The sequence below is a fragment of the Pelodiscus sinensis genome, chromosome 2 (assembly GCF_052426305.1).
Source record: "Pelodiscus sinensis isolate ZL-2025 chromosome 2, ASM5242630v1, whole genome shotgun sequence".
Lineage (NCBI taxonomy): Eukaryota > Metazoa > Chordata > Testudines > Trionychidae > Pelodiscus > Pelodiscus sinensis.
The window spans coordinates 18,000,702-18,018,764 of record NC_143053.1 but is presented as its reverse complement, the minus strand read 5'-3'; positions in this window follow the sequence as shown (position 1 = coordinate 18,018,764).

Below are 18,063 nucleotides of genomic sequence, written 5' to 3'. Positions count from 1 at the left end.
GTTGTACACTTTACTAGATAGGCAACTGACATGCTCCTAGCTGAGCACCCCCACCTCGCTGCTCACCAGCCAGCGGTGTTGAGACAGATCCATGTGTTTCTCAACTCCCTGGCTTTGGGCAGGCTCCAAGCAGTCTTTAGTCTCTCAGCGTGCATCTAGACTGCAACTAGATACCCATGGCTAGCTCACACTGGATGACTCAGGCTAAGGGCCTGTTTACTTGCAGGGCAGCTGACTGGTACTGGAACAACTTTTATAGTGGGGGTGCCTAAAGTGATAGCCAATATTTGGGTCCATGCAGGGTCCTAGACTCTGGGCTCTGGCTCAAGCCCAAATATTTACACTGAAGTTAAACAGCCCCTTAGCCCCAGCTCCTTGAGCCTGCATCAGGTGGAATGGGCCAGCCATGGGTTTTTAACAATAATTTAGACATATCCACAGGCTCCATCCTAGACACAAACTTTGTGTAGTACTGCTTCTAAGGAATGGGGACCTTGTGGTCCAGCTGCCCTGGGCCTCCAGGACTGGTGTTGACCTCACATCCCCTATCATTCTAGCATACCCTCCTCCTCCTTCTGGTCAGTGAGAGAAAGGTTCCCAAAGCAGATCTTGTTCTTCTAACAACTTTCCACTTCCCTTTGTCATGTGACCCTCCTGCTCAACCTCAAAGGCTATGTCACATGATCAAGATTCCTCTCCAAGGCTAGGTCTACACTACAGCTTTTTTTCAGAAAAAGCTACACAAAATGCACTCCATTTTTTTTTTGGAAGAGGCTTTTTGGAAATTTGGACAGTCTACACTGGGCCAAATTTCAGAAAATCCCCCTCATGGAATGAGGAAGACTGGGCTTCCAAAAGAGCACATTTGCACTTCCGCAAAAAAAAGAGGAAGAGCAAACATGTTCCCTGGACCCCCGCAGTGTACATGTACCCCAAAGTGTACGTGAAGGCTAGGACTATAATAGAGTTTAAAGAGAAGCTAGATAATTTTATGGAGGTTAGGTCCATAAAAGGCTATTAGCCAGGGGATAAAATGGTGTCCTTGGCCTCTGTTTGTCAGAGGCTGGAGAGGGATGGCAGGAGACAAATCGCTTGATCATTGTCTTCGGTCCACCCTCTTTGGGGCACCTGGTGCTGGCCACTGTCAACAGACAGGTTACCGGGCTAGATGGACCTTTGGTCTGACCCAATATGGCCGTTCTTATGTTCTTATGTAAAGTGATCTTTTGCTGAAAGTCTGGACTGAAAACCCTGGTTTCCTGCAGCTCACTCTCCCTCTTTAAACAACTCCATGGGTGGCCAAAATAGACCTGCTCAGATGTTAATGAGACTTGATGTTCCTGCATCAGCTGTCTAGTTAGGCTGATTCAATATACACTGAGACATTCAATGACACAGCAAGTCCATAAAACCAGACAAAATTCAGAAGTTTTACACAGACAAATTCTGCACACAGTCATCATAATGAAAGCATTTCAGCAGGAGAATGGAGTCTAGTGATCAGAGCAAAGGCCAAAGAACAAAGGTAGGCAAATACTGTCCCATGGGCTGGATCCAGTCTGCCAGGGTTAGTCCCTGATGAGTCCCCACATCACCTTATTTACCTGCATCTCTGCAGGTACAGTTGATCACAGCTCCCATTATCTGCGCATCGGCATTGCCAGCCAATGGGAGCTGAGACCACCTGTATCTGTCAAAGTGCGGGTAAATATAGTGTCCCACTGAGTCTAACCCTGGTGAACTTCTATCATTTTATTGCCCACCCCTGCCTAAGAACTATTGGTCACTGGTGCATTGTATAGTCATGGTCAGAACACTTCATTTCTGAACTCCAGGTTCCCATCTCAGTAAAATGGTTTCATTCACAGGTCCATCACAGAGGTGGGGGCTGGGAGGTGTTTTCAGATATACAGCGGTAATACCTTTCAACTGTAATACCATTTTGGTTTCTTTCTAGGGTTGCCAGATTTCCGGTATTGACCCAGACAATCCGGTATTTTTGCCTCCTGTCTGGTAAAAATATTCAGAAAATACCACACACCTAAAATGTCCAGTATTTTCTGGGTTTTTTCCCTGCCAGGAGGCAAAAATACCAGATACCTGGCAACCCTATGACACATTCAGCAACTGGTCCCAGCGCCCGGACTCCCCACTAGCCCCCTCCCATCCCCGGATCCTCTCCCACCCCCCTGCTTACCTGGTTCTACAGGGGCTTGTCGTGTGGCTGCAACAGAAAAACAAACTGGCCACCGGCAAAAAAGCCTCTTCTTAAAGGGGCCATGCTGATTTTTTTTCTAAATAACTGCTGATAGGGTCCTTTTTTTTTTCTCAACAACTTTGGTCTGCCCCCTTTTTTTTCCTCAACAGATTTTTTTCCCCAGTGTTTTTTTTTTTTGTGGGGGGGGGGAGTGTTCGGTATTTTTGGTTAAACCATCTGGCAACCCTATGTACTGCAACTTTAAATTGTTAATGTCTCTGCTGCTTAGTAATATGGGCAACCATTTTGTATTTAGTTCTGTGCAGACTGTTACAGAGGAGGTGCATACTCTGTGACCTCTCACATTTCTTCTCAAGTTCTGTTCTTTTTAACCTACAGCTGAAAGCCATCCCAACTGAAAATACACGAGTATACGCTTTGTATGAAGCAACTGTAAGTAAGAGTGTGAGACTCTGTGAATTACTTGTAAAGCATTTTGAGATCTGAGATGCAAAGTATTATTGTTATTGCTGTTATTTCTAGTGAGCATACTATCAAGTTTGTTGACTTTTCCCAGCATTTCATGGACATTTACACCACTTCTACGTGTCCTCGCATGGCCTTGTTTCTCAATCGAGAGAGATGGATATTGTGCATTCCAAAAGTAAAATAGGGTTTAAATTTGCGGTCAGAACTTTAATTAAAACACTTATAGATCAACTTTACCATGGTAAATTGTCTGTGCTACTATTACTATAGCAAGATGAATGTTAGCTGTGAAAACAGGCAAAGTGCACTCCCCTAGACTAATGTGTAATTTCATAGCCATTGATTTTTGACTTTGAAAATTCTCCCACATGCTCCTGGGAATTGGAACTTGTTACAGGTGACCTGGCAGCAGTGTTACAATTTGTTAAATCTTTTTGTGAATGTGGGAGATCAGTCCTTTGGCCCATTCATGTTTTACCCCTTGGCAGCCATGACCCATAAATATTCATCTCCCTGGTTCTGAACTCAAGGCTAATATAAATATATGAATGACTAGATTTAAGAGATAATTGTTAATTCACAGTTTTGACAGCTTTGGGTGTTAGGAAACAAAAAACTTTGTTTTAGATTAGGAAAGCTAATTTTGAAGTGGGTTTGAGCACAAGACTTCCACAGAATTTGGGGAAGAGCTGGGTAAAAACAGAAGGCTTTGATTTCACTTGGTGTAAATCAGCTTAGTTGCATTTACTCTAGTGGAAGTGTGTTTACTTATACTAGCTGAGGTGTTTTCTGAAACATCAGAACATAAGAAACTGCTGTCAAATTGAATATATGCTGTTGAATAGAATAGCATATAACTCTTACTTACAATGGTTGCAGAAGTCAGCAAACAAATGTCATCAATGAGGAATAACAAACTCAAAGTTATGATGATTTTGATGACTATTGTAGCATTTAAAATAATTTTAGGTACTTATCACCCAGTCCCTCACTTCACCATAGTATCTGAGCACTGCAGTCTTTTTAGTGTTTTTGTCTTCAGAATCCCCTTGTTCTGTAAGGAAGCATTTTTATCCCTATTTTATAAAGGGGATACTGAGGTGTAGAGAGGCTAAGTGACATGTCCAAGGTCACACAGGAAGTCTGTGGTAGCAGAGGGAGTTGAGCCTGGCTCTTTGCTAGCATCCTAACCAGTGGCCCATCCTTCTCCAAGAATTTGTGGGTTTCTGGTAATGACCATGCATACATCAGTAGTAGCTCCCTTTGATCATTCCACAATAGGACATGTAGGGGGGAAGCACAGGGATCAAGAAGGGAACATGAATGGCCATCAGGGAGATGAAAGAAGGAGAAAAAACTGGTTTCTAACAATTTTTGTAAAATGGTGGCCCTTTATGGAGGGATGTTCATTGCTTCTTAAATGTATGGTGCTGAGGTACCATGGGGAAGGGCACATAGCAAATGCCTGTCACTAGAGCCCCAGCTGTAGAATGGCTGTAAATGATGATACCGTCATTTAATTGGGTTCATGCTGTCATAACTGTTAAGAAAACATATTACCTCTAGGGGGAAAATATAATATCTGGCCAAGCTGCCACTAGCACTAAGGATGTTAAAGAGCAGTTATTCGGCTAATCATGTAGTCGATACAATTTGTCGATTTTACAAAGCCTGCAGGAGTAGTATATGTTTTGGTCACTCCCCATCTGCCACCCAATGTGCTCCTGCTCTTGGAGGGACCAGAAGGAAAGAGCATAAAATGAACTATACTGGCTTTTTTGCCTACCAGAAATTCTTGTGGTCCACTGGAATCTCCATTTGGCCTTATGGGCCAGCTTGAAGCTTGTCCTGCCCCAGAGTGGTGCAAAGAGGCCTCACCTGCATCTCTTAGTGCATACCAGGGTGCCTCCCTGAGTACCATGCAGCAGATCTGGGGCCTCAGTCTGCTCTCAATTATACCAGTTTTGTATTGGTATAATTTCAAGACCCTGATTAAATCCAGCCCAGCAGTTGCTTCCTAAGGAGCCTATGCCCTAATTCAGCCATGTACCTGGCTGTTGGAAGATGTTTATCATTTATGTTGTGCTGGTGCCTGGTTAGGGACTAGGGCCCCACAATGCTTGATGCTGTACAAACACAGAAAAAAAAGTAGTCCCAGGCTTCAAATCTTACAACGTAAGGTTATGACTACACTGGCAGATGTAAAGCACTGATAGTTGCAGCGCTGCTCACAGAGCACTGCGGGGTAACTGCTGTTGTGTGTTCATGCTGTGCTTCTTGTGACAGGGGAGCATGTCCACATTAATACCTCTCGTGATGCCACAGAGAGCAGTGCATTGTGGTAGCTGTCCCACTGTGCAACTGGCCACAGGGTGCTTTGGGAATGGCAATGTTGCATGGGGCAACGAGCATCACATAATTCATGTGTCTCAATCCCATTGCTCCCTGATACACTGACAGCTGCTTTTCGATGGAAGTCGGAGGAAGGAGAGAGAGAGTGCGACAGAGTTTGGGGAGGTGGGGAGGGAGACTCTGTCTTTTGGGGAATGACAGCATGCTGTCTTGTAAGTTCAGGCAGCAGCAGGAAGCAATTCCTCCTGAGGCAGGGGGAGGAAGAAACCCTGACATCTCAGCCCCTCTCCCCACTCATACATACAGATGTCTGACCCTGTGTTCAACAGCTTGAGCAATCCTTATGACTTTCCGGAACGAAGCTCTGAAAGGGGATATTCGCATGCCTGCAGGGCAGAGAGGCAAGTTGCAATCAAAGAGCAGAGTAGACTTCAGGGATTATGGGCCACTTCCATAGGCCAGTCACAACACAGAAAAAAAATGCAAGTGTCCACGCTGGCCTCCCAGCACGGTATCAAGAGCACAACAAGCTCTGCACTTCTCATTGAGGTGGTTTACCTAGAGTATCACAACTGCAGAGTTAGTGTACACTCAGTACCATGGCAGCGTGGTCACCTCGGGAGTTACAGAGCTGGGAACTGATTTACTGCGCAGTCATTTGCCAGTGTAGAGGTGGCCAAAATTTAAAACCAGAGAGACAGGAGCATACAAAGAACCTACAGCATCATACCGGGGAACAAAGAGACAATGTTAGACAGCATGATTGGCAATGGCGTCTGTTGCAAAAGAAATAGTGCTGAATGTGCCACTTGTGTCTAAATTTGTGGGTGAAATTTGCTATAGATCTGAACACACAGACACACGGAGCTAACTTTTTGCCCCCTCGTGATGATATAAAGGTTCAGATTTCCCACCTAATATTCACAAGTAGAGGGAGTTTGGCAGATGCAGGAGATGTTGCATGCTGAAGCCTCTGATCTTCAAGGCAGCTGTTGTTTCTCTGTGACTCAGGCTTGTGGCAAGTGTAAGTGTGCTTTGCTGTGCTCCTTAGCAGTATTACAATGAAATATTCAGGAAGGGCTAATATTGACCAACTAGCCAATTAGCCCATCATAAGACGGGATTTTAAGGTCTTCTCTCCTGAGCGTGCGCGCTCTCTCTCTCTCTCTCTCTGTCTCTCTCTCCTACTGCCTACCCTCCTCTCTCTCAGCTCTCCTCCATCTCCTGCCTCTCTCTCTGTCTCTTTCATTCTCTTCTCCCCCTCCTGCCTCTCACTCTCCCTTTCTCGTCTCCTCCTCCTGCCTCTCTCTCCCCTCTCTGTCTTTCCCCGCCTCCCCCTTTCCCCTTCCCTCACACCGTGGCACTTGGCTGAGTGCTGCCTGCTCAGCCAGGCTGCTGCGAAGGAGGGGGGCAGGGCAGTGATGTACATGGCCGGGGCTGGGGATGCACGGACCCCAAAGGGCCACTTGCTGCCACTTGCTCCCCTGCCAGGGCCCAGCGGGAGTGCCGCTCAGCTGGGAGTGGCGCAGTGCACCACAGCGCGCAAGGCACGGAGGGGTAGGGGGTGGGGCTGGCCGGAAGGGGGATGGAAAGCAGAGCTGGGGGGAATTGGGGGATGTGGGGCTGGAGAGGAGGATGGGGGGGGGCCGGAGGAAGTGGGGAGGGAAGTAGTGCTGGCGGGTGGAGGTGTCCAGGGGGCCCTGAGGCCACTTGCTGCCATGGAGCGAGGGGAAGGGGGGTGGGGCACTGACGTACACAACCAGGGGGTGTGGCCGTGTACTTCAGCGTTACAGACGCACAGACGCTGGTCTACTATATATATGATAAGATTAATCGTGTGCCTGTGCAGTTTTTGGAACATTGGAATCCATTCTTACTGCTCCCCAAAATAAGATTTGTCTTTAAACATCATGCTAATTTTTACCATGTATTTTTAAAAACAATTACCTAAGGGTGCGTCTACACAGCAGGACTTAACTCAAAATAAGCTACGCAAATTGAACTATATCACTTGTATAGCTTATTTCAAAATAGCTTATTTCAAAATTGGGAGCGTCTACACAGCACTTATTTCAAAATAGAGCACTCTTCTTCTGACTTCCCTTACTCCTTGTACTATGAGGGTTACAGGAGCTGGAGTAAGAAGTCCTCCATCTTGACAGTATTTCGACATTATCTCAGTGTAGACACGGACTAAGTTATTTTGAAATAACACTAGTTATTTTGAAATAATATTGCTGTGTAGATATATCTTAAGTCTTATTGCTTAGTCTAAGTACACTGGATATGCCTTGATATTGGACTGTTACAATTATGTGCAAAAGTATTGCATAAATAAGTGAGCAAGCTATCATTTCTCTCTGGGCTAATGTGCTGTAGCAAAACACAGCAATTCTTCTGAGTCCCACAAGGATTAGCACTACAAAATATGCCACTAAAGAAGCTCTTTGCTACCGAGCACAGCAGGCTTGCCACAGCACAGGCGTGCCTTTCCAAGTCTGGAAATGATTTAACAATAAAGCTTTTGCTGGGAAATGGAGCTCTGCACTCTTGGGGTGGTCACCCAGGACCTCACCATACACATTTTTCTACATGTCATGAAACTAAGGAAAAGCCACAGGTTATGTGACCCAGAGGTTTTACCGTTGGGTCTGAGTCTGGATTTGGGTTTCCTTTGTGTTGTCTTTGTTGTTCTCTTTAAAGCCCCACGTGAACTGCAGGATGATTGGCCAAAAAAAAAAAAAAAGAAATTGTGGCCGAGCTGAGGACAAGCCATGGAAAACTCTGTAGAAAAGTAATAAAGGGCCTTATTGTTTGCAGTAATAAAGTCCATTCCTTGTCTATGATGTTCCACTGTTGGCCACCTAGAATGCAGAGCAGGGGCTCCCATTGTTGGCTACCCAGGGCTAACAGTGGGACTCGCACTCTCTGCCAGGGGGCGGCTGGGGCTTCTGCTGTTAAAGTTGTGGTGAAAGCCTCATATTGCAGAATCCACAATTTCCACAATAGCACAAGTTAAGTAGGCCCTTAGTTATTTCTGTACTACAATAGTGCTACAGGCCCTCCTCAGCGTCAGGACCACCTCATTATGCTAGACCTTGCACAAACACACAGTAAGTGGCAGTCACTGTCTTAAAGAGCTTACAGTCTAAGTAACCAAGAAAAACAGAGGGAAACTATTGCTCCCAATCAACACACGAAGAAATAGGGCCCAAGAAAGGCTAAGGCTCTGACACTCAAAAGGCATTGATTTCAATAGGAGTGAGACACCTAAATACCTTGGAGGACCTGGGCCTAAGATTACACAAAATCTGAGGAGAGCCAGGAATTCAAATCACAAATCCTGAGTGCTACTCCAGTATCCCTTAACCTTAGCTCTTCATCTTGGCTATGTCTACACTCGCGGCTTCTTGCGCAAGAATCTGCAGAGCATCCACACTGCCCACCTGCTCTTGCGCAAGTAAATTTACAGTACGGCATGGTAAGAGGGGGCTCCTTGCACAAGAGCTACGCTCTTTTTTGAGAGGTGTAAGCCCTCTTGCGCAGGAGCTCTTGTGCAAGAAGGCAGTGTGGACGCTCAGCAGGGATTTCTTGTGCAGGAAAGCCCTATGGCTAAAATGGCCACCAGAGCTTTCTTGCGCAAGAGAGCGTCCATACTGCCCTGGGCGCTCTTGCGCAAAAGCACAGCGCGCACATGGCAGTGTGGACATTTTCTTGCTCAAGAGTTTTTGCACAAGAACACTTGCGCAAGATGTTCTTGCATAAGAAGTCGCGAGTATAGACATAGCCCTCTAGTGGCACAGATTATCGATGGGTTTTTCCTTGGTTCTGTGACACCATAACATACAGCAGGAGTGGGGAACCTTTTTTGGGTTGGGGGCTGCTGACCCACAGAAAAATCAGACAAATGAGAAGCAACATAAAATAAAATATAAACCCTTACTGGCGTGGCCCCGACTGAGAAGAAAGATACTTCTCACATTCCCCTCACACACCAGTGCCTACAGGGGCTCAAGCTACTAGATTTTTTTTTGCTCTAGCCCCAAGGGAGGATGGCAGGGGGCTGGAGCACTAGCAGCGGCTCCCCAATGCTGGGGGAAACTCCAAGCCTTGGGGGCCGGATCCACACAAGCTAGGGGCCACATCTAGCCCCCGGGCCTTGGGTTCCCCACCCCTGACATAAAGTGAGGCAGGCTGCAACATTTTGTTTCTTACAAATGTCCTGTGTAAAGGATCCAATTCTGAACCCCTTCAGCTCCATGGCAGTTGTGCCAGAGACTTTGTTGGGAATAGGCCTGGGCTGAGGCTCAAAGTTAACTCTTGGGCTATATCTATACTGCAGGCTTTTTGCACAAGAACTATTTTGTGCAAGAGTTCTTGTGCTAAAGGTCTTGCGCAAGAGCACGCCCACACTGCCATGTGCTTTTGCACAAGAGATGTGCTTTTGTGCAAGAGCATCCATGGCAGTGTGGATGCTCTCTTGTGCAAGAAAGCTCTGCTGGCCATTTTAGCATAGGGGTTTCTGTTGCCCGTCCACACTGCCTTCTTGCGCAAGAGCTCTTGCGCAAGAGGGCTTATTCCTTGTGGGGAGAGGAATAACTCCTGCACAAGAAGCCCTCTGTTCCGACGCTTTACTGTAAATTTACTTGCGCAAGAACGTGCGTGCAGTGTAGACGCTTTTCAAGTTTTTGTGCAAGAACAGCTGTTCTTGCACAAGAAGCCTGCAGTGTAGGCATGGCCTTGGTGTTTGTAGGGTTTGAGCAATCAACAAGAGCACTGAGTTAATGGAGGACAAAGTGGATTAGTAATGAATACAGGGTAAACAGTTTATACTGGATAAAAGGAGGCATAAAGAGGCTAACTGGCAGCTCTTCCAGCATAGCCTTTTTTGTGTGAACAATGCAGCAATAGGCTGCCCCCAGAGCCATTGTCCCTAAAGTAATATAATACTTCCCACCTCAAGTCAATGCATCCCCAGCTACTCTCTGTGCTGTCTACTAAGAGGAAGGGTGGCTCTTTCCCATCTCTTCTTACCATTATTAGTAGCAAACTCTCTAACATGGGTATCACCCGCCTGCTGTCTGGAACTCCAGAAACCACAAGGGTTTCAGTTGTGCCCAACTGGTGCACAAAAGAGATGGTGCAATTTACTTTCTTTGCCTTGTACACTGAATCCAGGCCAGGAATGACCTTGCCATTTTATACTTGTTTTGCTCTTTACTTTGTCAGATCATTAATTGTTAAGATCAGATAGCTGCTTTATTAGCAGTAGTATTGGGATTGGAATAGAGTTCCAAATGGAGCAGAATCAAATGTCATTTGCTCTGCTTCTCCTGCAAACAGACCACTAGATATTTTCTGTATAAGGTTCGGGGGCGTTCAGTTAAATCAACATAGATTTTTCCAGAGCACTCCAAATGAGCATCACTCTTACCACTTGTCTTGTCCCAGGACCTGGAAAATCTTACTCTTAACAGCTACCCAGCAGGAACCTTCCCCTCTGTCAACTGACAGCAGGCAGATAGATTTGAGTGCAAAAATAAATAGCTAGCTTTCATGATTCATGAACATACGGAAAGCAGCCAGCAGCCTGAGGTTTTGGGTGTACATTGGTGGTGGAAGGAGTCAAATTCCAAAGTGGCATTTCTAGGCTCTGAAATCATCAGCAAGATTTCTACTTAAGTTAGAACCAAGCCACTCTTGTGATAGTTTTGACAGGCCGGCCTGTAATTTAGCAAGCCTATGGAATGTGCTCAAGTCTCGTCTGTTTGGCTTATACACCAGGCTGCACTAGTGCCTAGTTCTGCACCACTGATGTCAGTGGGCGTTCTGCCATTGACTTCAGTGGGAGCAAGAACACAGACTTAAAGCAGTGCCGGTCATTCCTCCTGCAAGGGCACAGACCCAGAGGGGGAAGAGCGCATCTCTTTATATGCTGAGGACTGCGCGGATTGGTCTTCATCAAATGGCTAAGGCCACATGGTATTTCTACAGGTTCCCTGATTGGCTGGCCCTGCCCCATCCTCCTAAAGGACCAACAGCAAACATACTGATGTGTTTTCACTGACAGACACGGGAAAGAGGACAGGGGCTCCAAAATAAGGGATTGAAGGTTTTGTTTTTATTTTGTTTTGTTTTTTTATCCACCAAAGATGCTGGATGTAGTTAGCATTCCATCAGTCCTCCCTGAAAGACAGAGGATCCCCAGGTGGCAAATGGGGGAGGGGAGGCATGTGGACGTGAATGGTACTAGGCCTGCGATGGCCTCTGTAGGTTTGGATATATTCCCAGGCATAATGTCTGTTGTCATCAAGGAGTGCACCTAGGACCTGGCATTCCTCTATGCCCTCTGCCCAGAGACTAAATAAGTGGCATTAGGTTTCTGCTCCAGTGTATTCTTCCACCAAAATCCCCTAGTATCTGAGGAGGTTGCAGCCCCTGCTGGAATCCTGTGCCTAGGCCTGGTGTCCACAATTCAAAAAGCATGTCAATAAATTGGAAAGAGCCATGAGAATAACCAAAGATTTTAAAAACCTGCCATGTAGTGATAGACTCAGGGACCTCAATATATTGGGAGAAGGTTCAGGAGTGACTTGATTGCAGCCTACTAATACTGACATGGGGAGCAAGTATTGGCTAATGGGCTCTTCAGACTAGCAAAGAAAAGTACAAGAAGCTGAAGCCACACAAACTGAGATGAGAAATATGGCATCATTTTCCTCTGGTGAGTTATATCATTACCTATTGGAGCAACTTGCTAAAAGTGCTGATAGATTCCTTAGCACTGACAATTTTTAAATCAACATTGGATTTTTGTTTTTTTCCTAAAAGCTTTATTCTAGGAATTATTGTGGAAGAGTTCTATGGCCTGTGTTATATAGGCAAGGATATTAGATAATCACAGTGGTCCCTTCTGGCCTTGAAATCTATTAATCTAAAATCTCTGTTCTCACCCAAGCTGTGGCTGCACACACAGATCAACCACTTGTAGGCAGAGTTATCTAGTGCTCACTTGCGATTGCAGTATTGCATGTACACACATCCACACAGTCAGTCATGCATCAAAACTGCAGATCAAACCAGCACGCTGCGTATTTATTTTTAATGTCATCTGAAATGTTTCCATCTAGAACAGATTTTCAAAGGTGCCTTACACGTTGAGAGTCAATTTGAGTGTTAGAAGTAATTCCTGTTATTGCATGCCTGGGTTCAAGCGTTTGCTGAACAGAGAAATGTTGTGGCTGATTAACCTTAAGGCTGGTTCCTTTTCCATATTTTCACCTTAATCCTTTCCTTGAGCACATACAGCCCAGATGCCATTGTGCCTATATTGATATAAGTTTGCTTCTAGTCTACAATAAATAAGAAGTCAAAGGCAGGGGGCAGAATTGCTGGACCCTAGCCAAGGTGCAGGGGGGCCAGCTCCATGCTCCCGAAAGGGGTGGAGCCTCAGGCGGGAAGGGTGGGGTTAGGACAGCTAGTCCTCGATGCCTGCCGGAACACACCGCACCCCCTCACAGACACCAGTCCTTAGCACTGCCTGGAGTGTGCTGCCTGTGCTCTGGCAGCAAAAGCCTCACTCCCCCAGGCCATTTTGAATTACTGGGCCACGGGGCAGCTGCCTCCTTTGCCCCCACCCGTCAAAGAGAATCAAGGAGAGGTTCTGGCTAGATCGTGATAGTCTCATATTGAGCAGATAAAGTGAGTTTACTGTGACTATTACCTCCATTGGTATTTCCTTTGACTTTTGACCTTCTTTGATGCTAAGGCTCTGTTCTCCTCAAAGCCAGCTGCCGCTCTCTCTGAAGTGCCAGCAGTGTAACATGATACCTGAGGAAATGGTACCTAGGGTAATTAAAATGTTTGTTGACTTTGGTACTGCCTACATCAATGAAGCTGCGTGTAGGAAGCCAGGATTTACTTGTTGATTAAGTGCCGAACAATTAAGAGACTAGGCATAACAGTGCGGTACATTAAGCCATCAGCTTTCCTAGAACTTAATGCTTCATCTCCCAGGTGTCTACCTTTTTCCCAGTCAGTAGCCCTGGGTATGCACAAGTGAGGCTGTAGCTTGACAAGGGCAGAAAATAAACATCTGCATGTGTATCATTTTTTATTTTGCAGAATACAGTAAACATGATATATTACTCAATGAGACACTCCAAAGATAATATATAATAATTTTTGAGTTTTCAGAACCTTGTGGGATTGGGCCTTTTGGTATCTCTCTCTTATTTTACACACGCACACGCACACATACACACAGAGTTAGGAAATACCAGAATTAAAGTTGCTTGGGCAACCTTATTTTGACCCTTTTGTGTGACTTCATGATGGTACAGTTCTTAATGATATGATCACAACATACAATTTTTTCCCCCCACAAGGCTGCCACCTCATTCTTGCATAGGATGGACAATGATCAATATTTTTTCTCAGTATGGGCATATCTACACTAGGAAATTATTTCAAAATAACATGCCCACACTGCAGGGAAGCCACAAAATTTAGTCGGAGGTTGGTTCCTTTAATGTGAACTTAGAGCCCCAGATAGCACTATGGGGTAATTACTTTGAATGACTCTGGGGAGTACTTATTTCAAAATAGCAACAATGGAGCATCCACACTAAAAGTATTTCAAAATAAGTATTTTGAAATAATCATTATTCCTTGGTGAAATCAGGAGTTATTATTTTGAAATAACCAGCTTGGTAGTATGGCCCTAGACCCTGTTTAGTGCGCACTATTCAAACCCTGCACTGAGGACAGAATTATTGTGTTCCTAATAGGCTCCTCTATAGCACTTAACACAACTGTGTCTGAATGCTTCACTTACAGTAATGAATTTATCTGTGTCACACCCCTGTGAGATGAGAGGTGGTATTATTCCTTATTGCAGTCCCTTTCTCCTCGCCTTCCCAGTCCCAGTCTCCACACAGATTTCTTGTCCCAGTCTCCTTGCCCAATGAGTCTGAGTCACATACTTGGGACTCTCTGTCTTCCTCCCAAGCTTCTTGCCCAGTCATTCCCTGATCCAGCACACATTGGAAAATTTCAGTCTGAACAATTAAAGTTTGGCAAATATATAACCAATTGAAAAGAGGGTCTTATAATGGGAAGTGTTGGACAACCTAAATTATAGGCAGTGCTAACAGCAAGAATACCAAGTGCTAATAGCAAGAACATGAACTTGATTTACTTCTGTGTTACATAAGCATAAATCTGGATTGTAGAGGAGAAATGCCAATGTAGTCTAAGCAGTGCAAACGGAAATCAGTCCCTGTATCTTTACATATATAAATGTTCCAAACAACTTTAAAATATGTGTATTCATCAAAGGAGGCTTCTCTTGTCTCTGCCATGGGGGGAGGGGCTGCTGTTTAACTCACCTTTCCCATCTACTTGTGGATTGCCAGGATGCAAAGGAAACCCCCCAGGTAGTTGGCTAAACTGGCTTTACAGTTTCTTTGCATCTGAATGCAACAAAGCGGCCTCATAACAGGGGGTGAACTGCTGCTGGTGAATCTGCAGCTGAAGCTCAGCAGTTCTTTGCAAGGTTGGGCCCATTACTGCCTCCAGATTCTTGCTCACCTAGGTTAATACACTAATGTGGCCCTAGTTTTGAAGTGGGTGCAACCTACTTCTCAGTCTGTACTGGGTGTTGCAGTCCCATATTGTAGCTGATCCATCAGGAAAAACTGCCAGCTAATGAAGCTAGCTAATGGAATGGACACTTTCAGTTGGTTGTTGAAGTCTATGTCTCAGTGCTAAGGTTCTACGTTCAAATCCCTGTGAGTGGTTGCTGCAATAACACCAGCAGTTTGTGTCTATGAACTAAAGCAATCTAAAAACAAAATTCCTCTCTTTCATAAATGAATTCCATAACAATAATGTGTCCTATTAAACCACCCTTGGGCTTTCTATAGTTTTGGCTATTACTATTACTAGAAGATATCACAAGTCATAAATTAGGTGAGAGCTTCCTAAAAGCATAATCCAGTATCAAAAGCTTTATAACAGAAATTTTAAAACAACATCCTAAAGAAATGCCACACAAGACGCAATGTTTTATGTGGCTACTTGGGATTTCCAAGTTATTCAGGGTGCATCTACACTGCACCTTTAGCTTGAAATAAGCTAGGCAAGTTGTGTAGCTTATTTCAAGTCAATTTCAAAATAGCATATTTCGAAATGTGGTACTGTCTACACAGTGCCAAATTTCGAAATAAACCACTATTCCGAAACATCCCTTAATCCTCGTGGAACAAGGTTTACCAGGACACAAGAATAGTGCATCTGTTATTTCAAAAGATATTTCAAAATAATGGGCTTGTTCAAAAGACGCGAAATAGCTATTTCAGGACACTGGAAGTATCCCAAAATAGTGCCACTCTGTGTCCTTAAACATTTGTATTTTAGCCAAGTAAAGCCTGGATGATTATTTTTATTATTATTTGGATTACAGTGGCAAGTCCAGACCCATTCTAAGATCAGGGCCCTCCTTTGCAAGAAAGCATAATGCAAACTCGGAGGGAGACACAGTCTTGCCCAGATTACAGTAGGAACAAGACAGGCATCAAATGGATGTAAGATATCATTGATTAACTCAGTTTTACAGACGAAGAACTGAAGCACAGAGAGATATGCTCAAGATCATGCAGGCATGATGATGAGGGTGGATATTAAGAAAACCTTCCACTAAGAGGGTGGTGAAGCACAGGAATGGGTTACCTAGGAAAGTGGTGGAATCTCCATCTTTAGAAGTTTTTAAGTCTTGTCTTGACAAAGTCCTGGCTGGGATGATTAAGAGGGGATTGGTCCTGCTTTGGTCAGGGGGTTGGACTTGATGACCTCCTGAGATCTTATCCAGCCCTATGATTCTATGAAAACTGAAGCTTTCCTTCTGAGACACTGATTGGTGCCTTGATCACGAGGCTGTTCTTATGCCATTCAGTTACTGTGTTCCATGTACATGGCTGATAACTACATTAAAGAAACTGAAAGGCTGGAATGGATCACAGCTTCTGCTGCAAATGGATTGGAAAGCGATGCTGATTTTGGAGCATCTGGAGGTAGAATGCAAGCATGGCATGGGAGCATTGAGGAAACAACCAGCTACTGCAAAATGAGAAGGCAGAGCAGCAGGTAAGTAAACTCACAAGAGAGCTACTTAGAAGCTGAAAGAACCAAATTCTACAGGCAGGAAATCCAAAAATGGACAGCCACAGACGAGAGGGAACCTTAAAAGAAAATGTTGAGAAGAAGGAAGAAATCCAAGGAAAGGCAGAAAAAAGGAAAACTGGAAGGAAAGAAGTGATCCCAGAGACTGACCAAAAAAGGGAGAAGGACACAGTGCAAAAGCAAAGAGGTGTCTCTACTCAGCAGGTACTCTGATAGAGCACAGCAAACCAAAGCAGAGTATGTCTACATTGCCACCCTAGTTCGAACTAGGGTGGCTGATGTAGGCATTCGAACTATTTAAATATCCCGGGCTTTATTTGCATGTTCCCGGGTGCCGCCATTTTTAAAAACTCCTCATTACAGGAGGAGTAATGGTAGTTCGAATTAGGAGCTTTAATTCGAACTACCTAGTTCGTGCCGCGTGTAGCCGCAGGCAGGTAGTTCAAACTACGGGGCATTTAAAAATGGCGGCACCCGGGAACATGCAAATGAAGCCCGGGATATTTAAATCCCGGGCTTCATTTGCAAGTTCGAATGCCTACATTAGCCACCCTAGTTTGAACTAGGATGGCAGTGTAGACACACCCTCAGAAATGGTAGACAATGACGTGGGGTAGCAGTTTGAAAAAATGCTTAAAAAAACAACAAATAGTCTGGTAGCACTTTAAAAACTAACAAAACATGTAGATTTAGGAACCTAAGTCCTATTGACATTTCATGGGGCTTTGATTCCTAAGTCATTTAGGTGCTTTTGAAACTCTTCCTCTAGGTCTTTATCCACCAAGGTCAAGAACAGTCTTTCTATGAGCTTTGGATCATGCCCTGGAGTAAGCCTTGGAGATCTAAGACCGAGAAGCCATTCCAAACCACAGTGGTCTTGATTTCATACTGAACCTCAGTTTTTTGCCAGCATAAGTTTTTTCATTAACACTTTTCCTTGCTAATCTATTGCAGCCGTGGGGGAGGAGAATCCCTAAAAAAAAGGCCAGAATTAAAAATCAGGACCTCTGCTTTGAAGTTTGTTCTCATTGTTACTGCATAACTAAAGGGAGGAGATGGAGGGTTGAAAAGCAATTTGAAGTGAAGAGCAAAGATTCTGAATTTGTGCTTCATCACATTTAACGATGTATTTAATAGCATTTCATAATTTGATTCCAGTTCTCACTAGATGGGATCCTCCCAGTCACAAAACACTGTAACAGTTGCTATTGGTTACTGACTTCTAGCATGTGATCAGAACTTGAACTTTTTTACCCCAGGATTATTGAGGAAATAAAAATCCATTCTCTTAGAAGCACTACTGAGGCAGAGAACTGAATGAGGTGGTTTCAGTGCTTCAGACTGTTCTTAAAAGCAAGTGCTATTGCAGAGAAATTGAACAGCACAAAATCCTCCACATGGCTGTAGGTGGCAGGCCCAGAAACCCTGGTAGTCTACAGTTCATTCCAGTGAAGGCATGAAGACAATTATAGCCCAATCTCAACTTGAATAGTTAGCGCACAGACTAATTAGAGACTGAATTATTTGTGGTATAAATGATAGCCAGGTCAAAGCAAGGTTATAGCAGAAATAGACTTGTCTTTGCAAAGACTAGATATTTGCAATGGGAGTGAAAACTATTCTTCCAAATGAAAATGTGAGCAGGTAACAAATGGAATGAAGGGAATCTGATTAAAAATGCACAACCAGGCATAAAAGCACAATGCAAAGGTAAATGAATGGCATACCAGATGTACTTGCAGAAAATGTGACAACAGTCTCAATATGACAGGTAGTTCTCCAGCACCAGGGGAGAGGGGTCATGAATGAAGCAAAGGAAGCCATTCTGGAAGCGTGTTACTCTC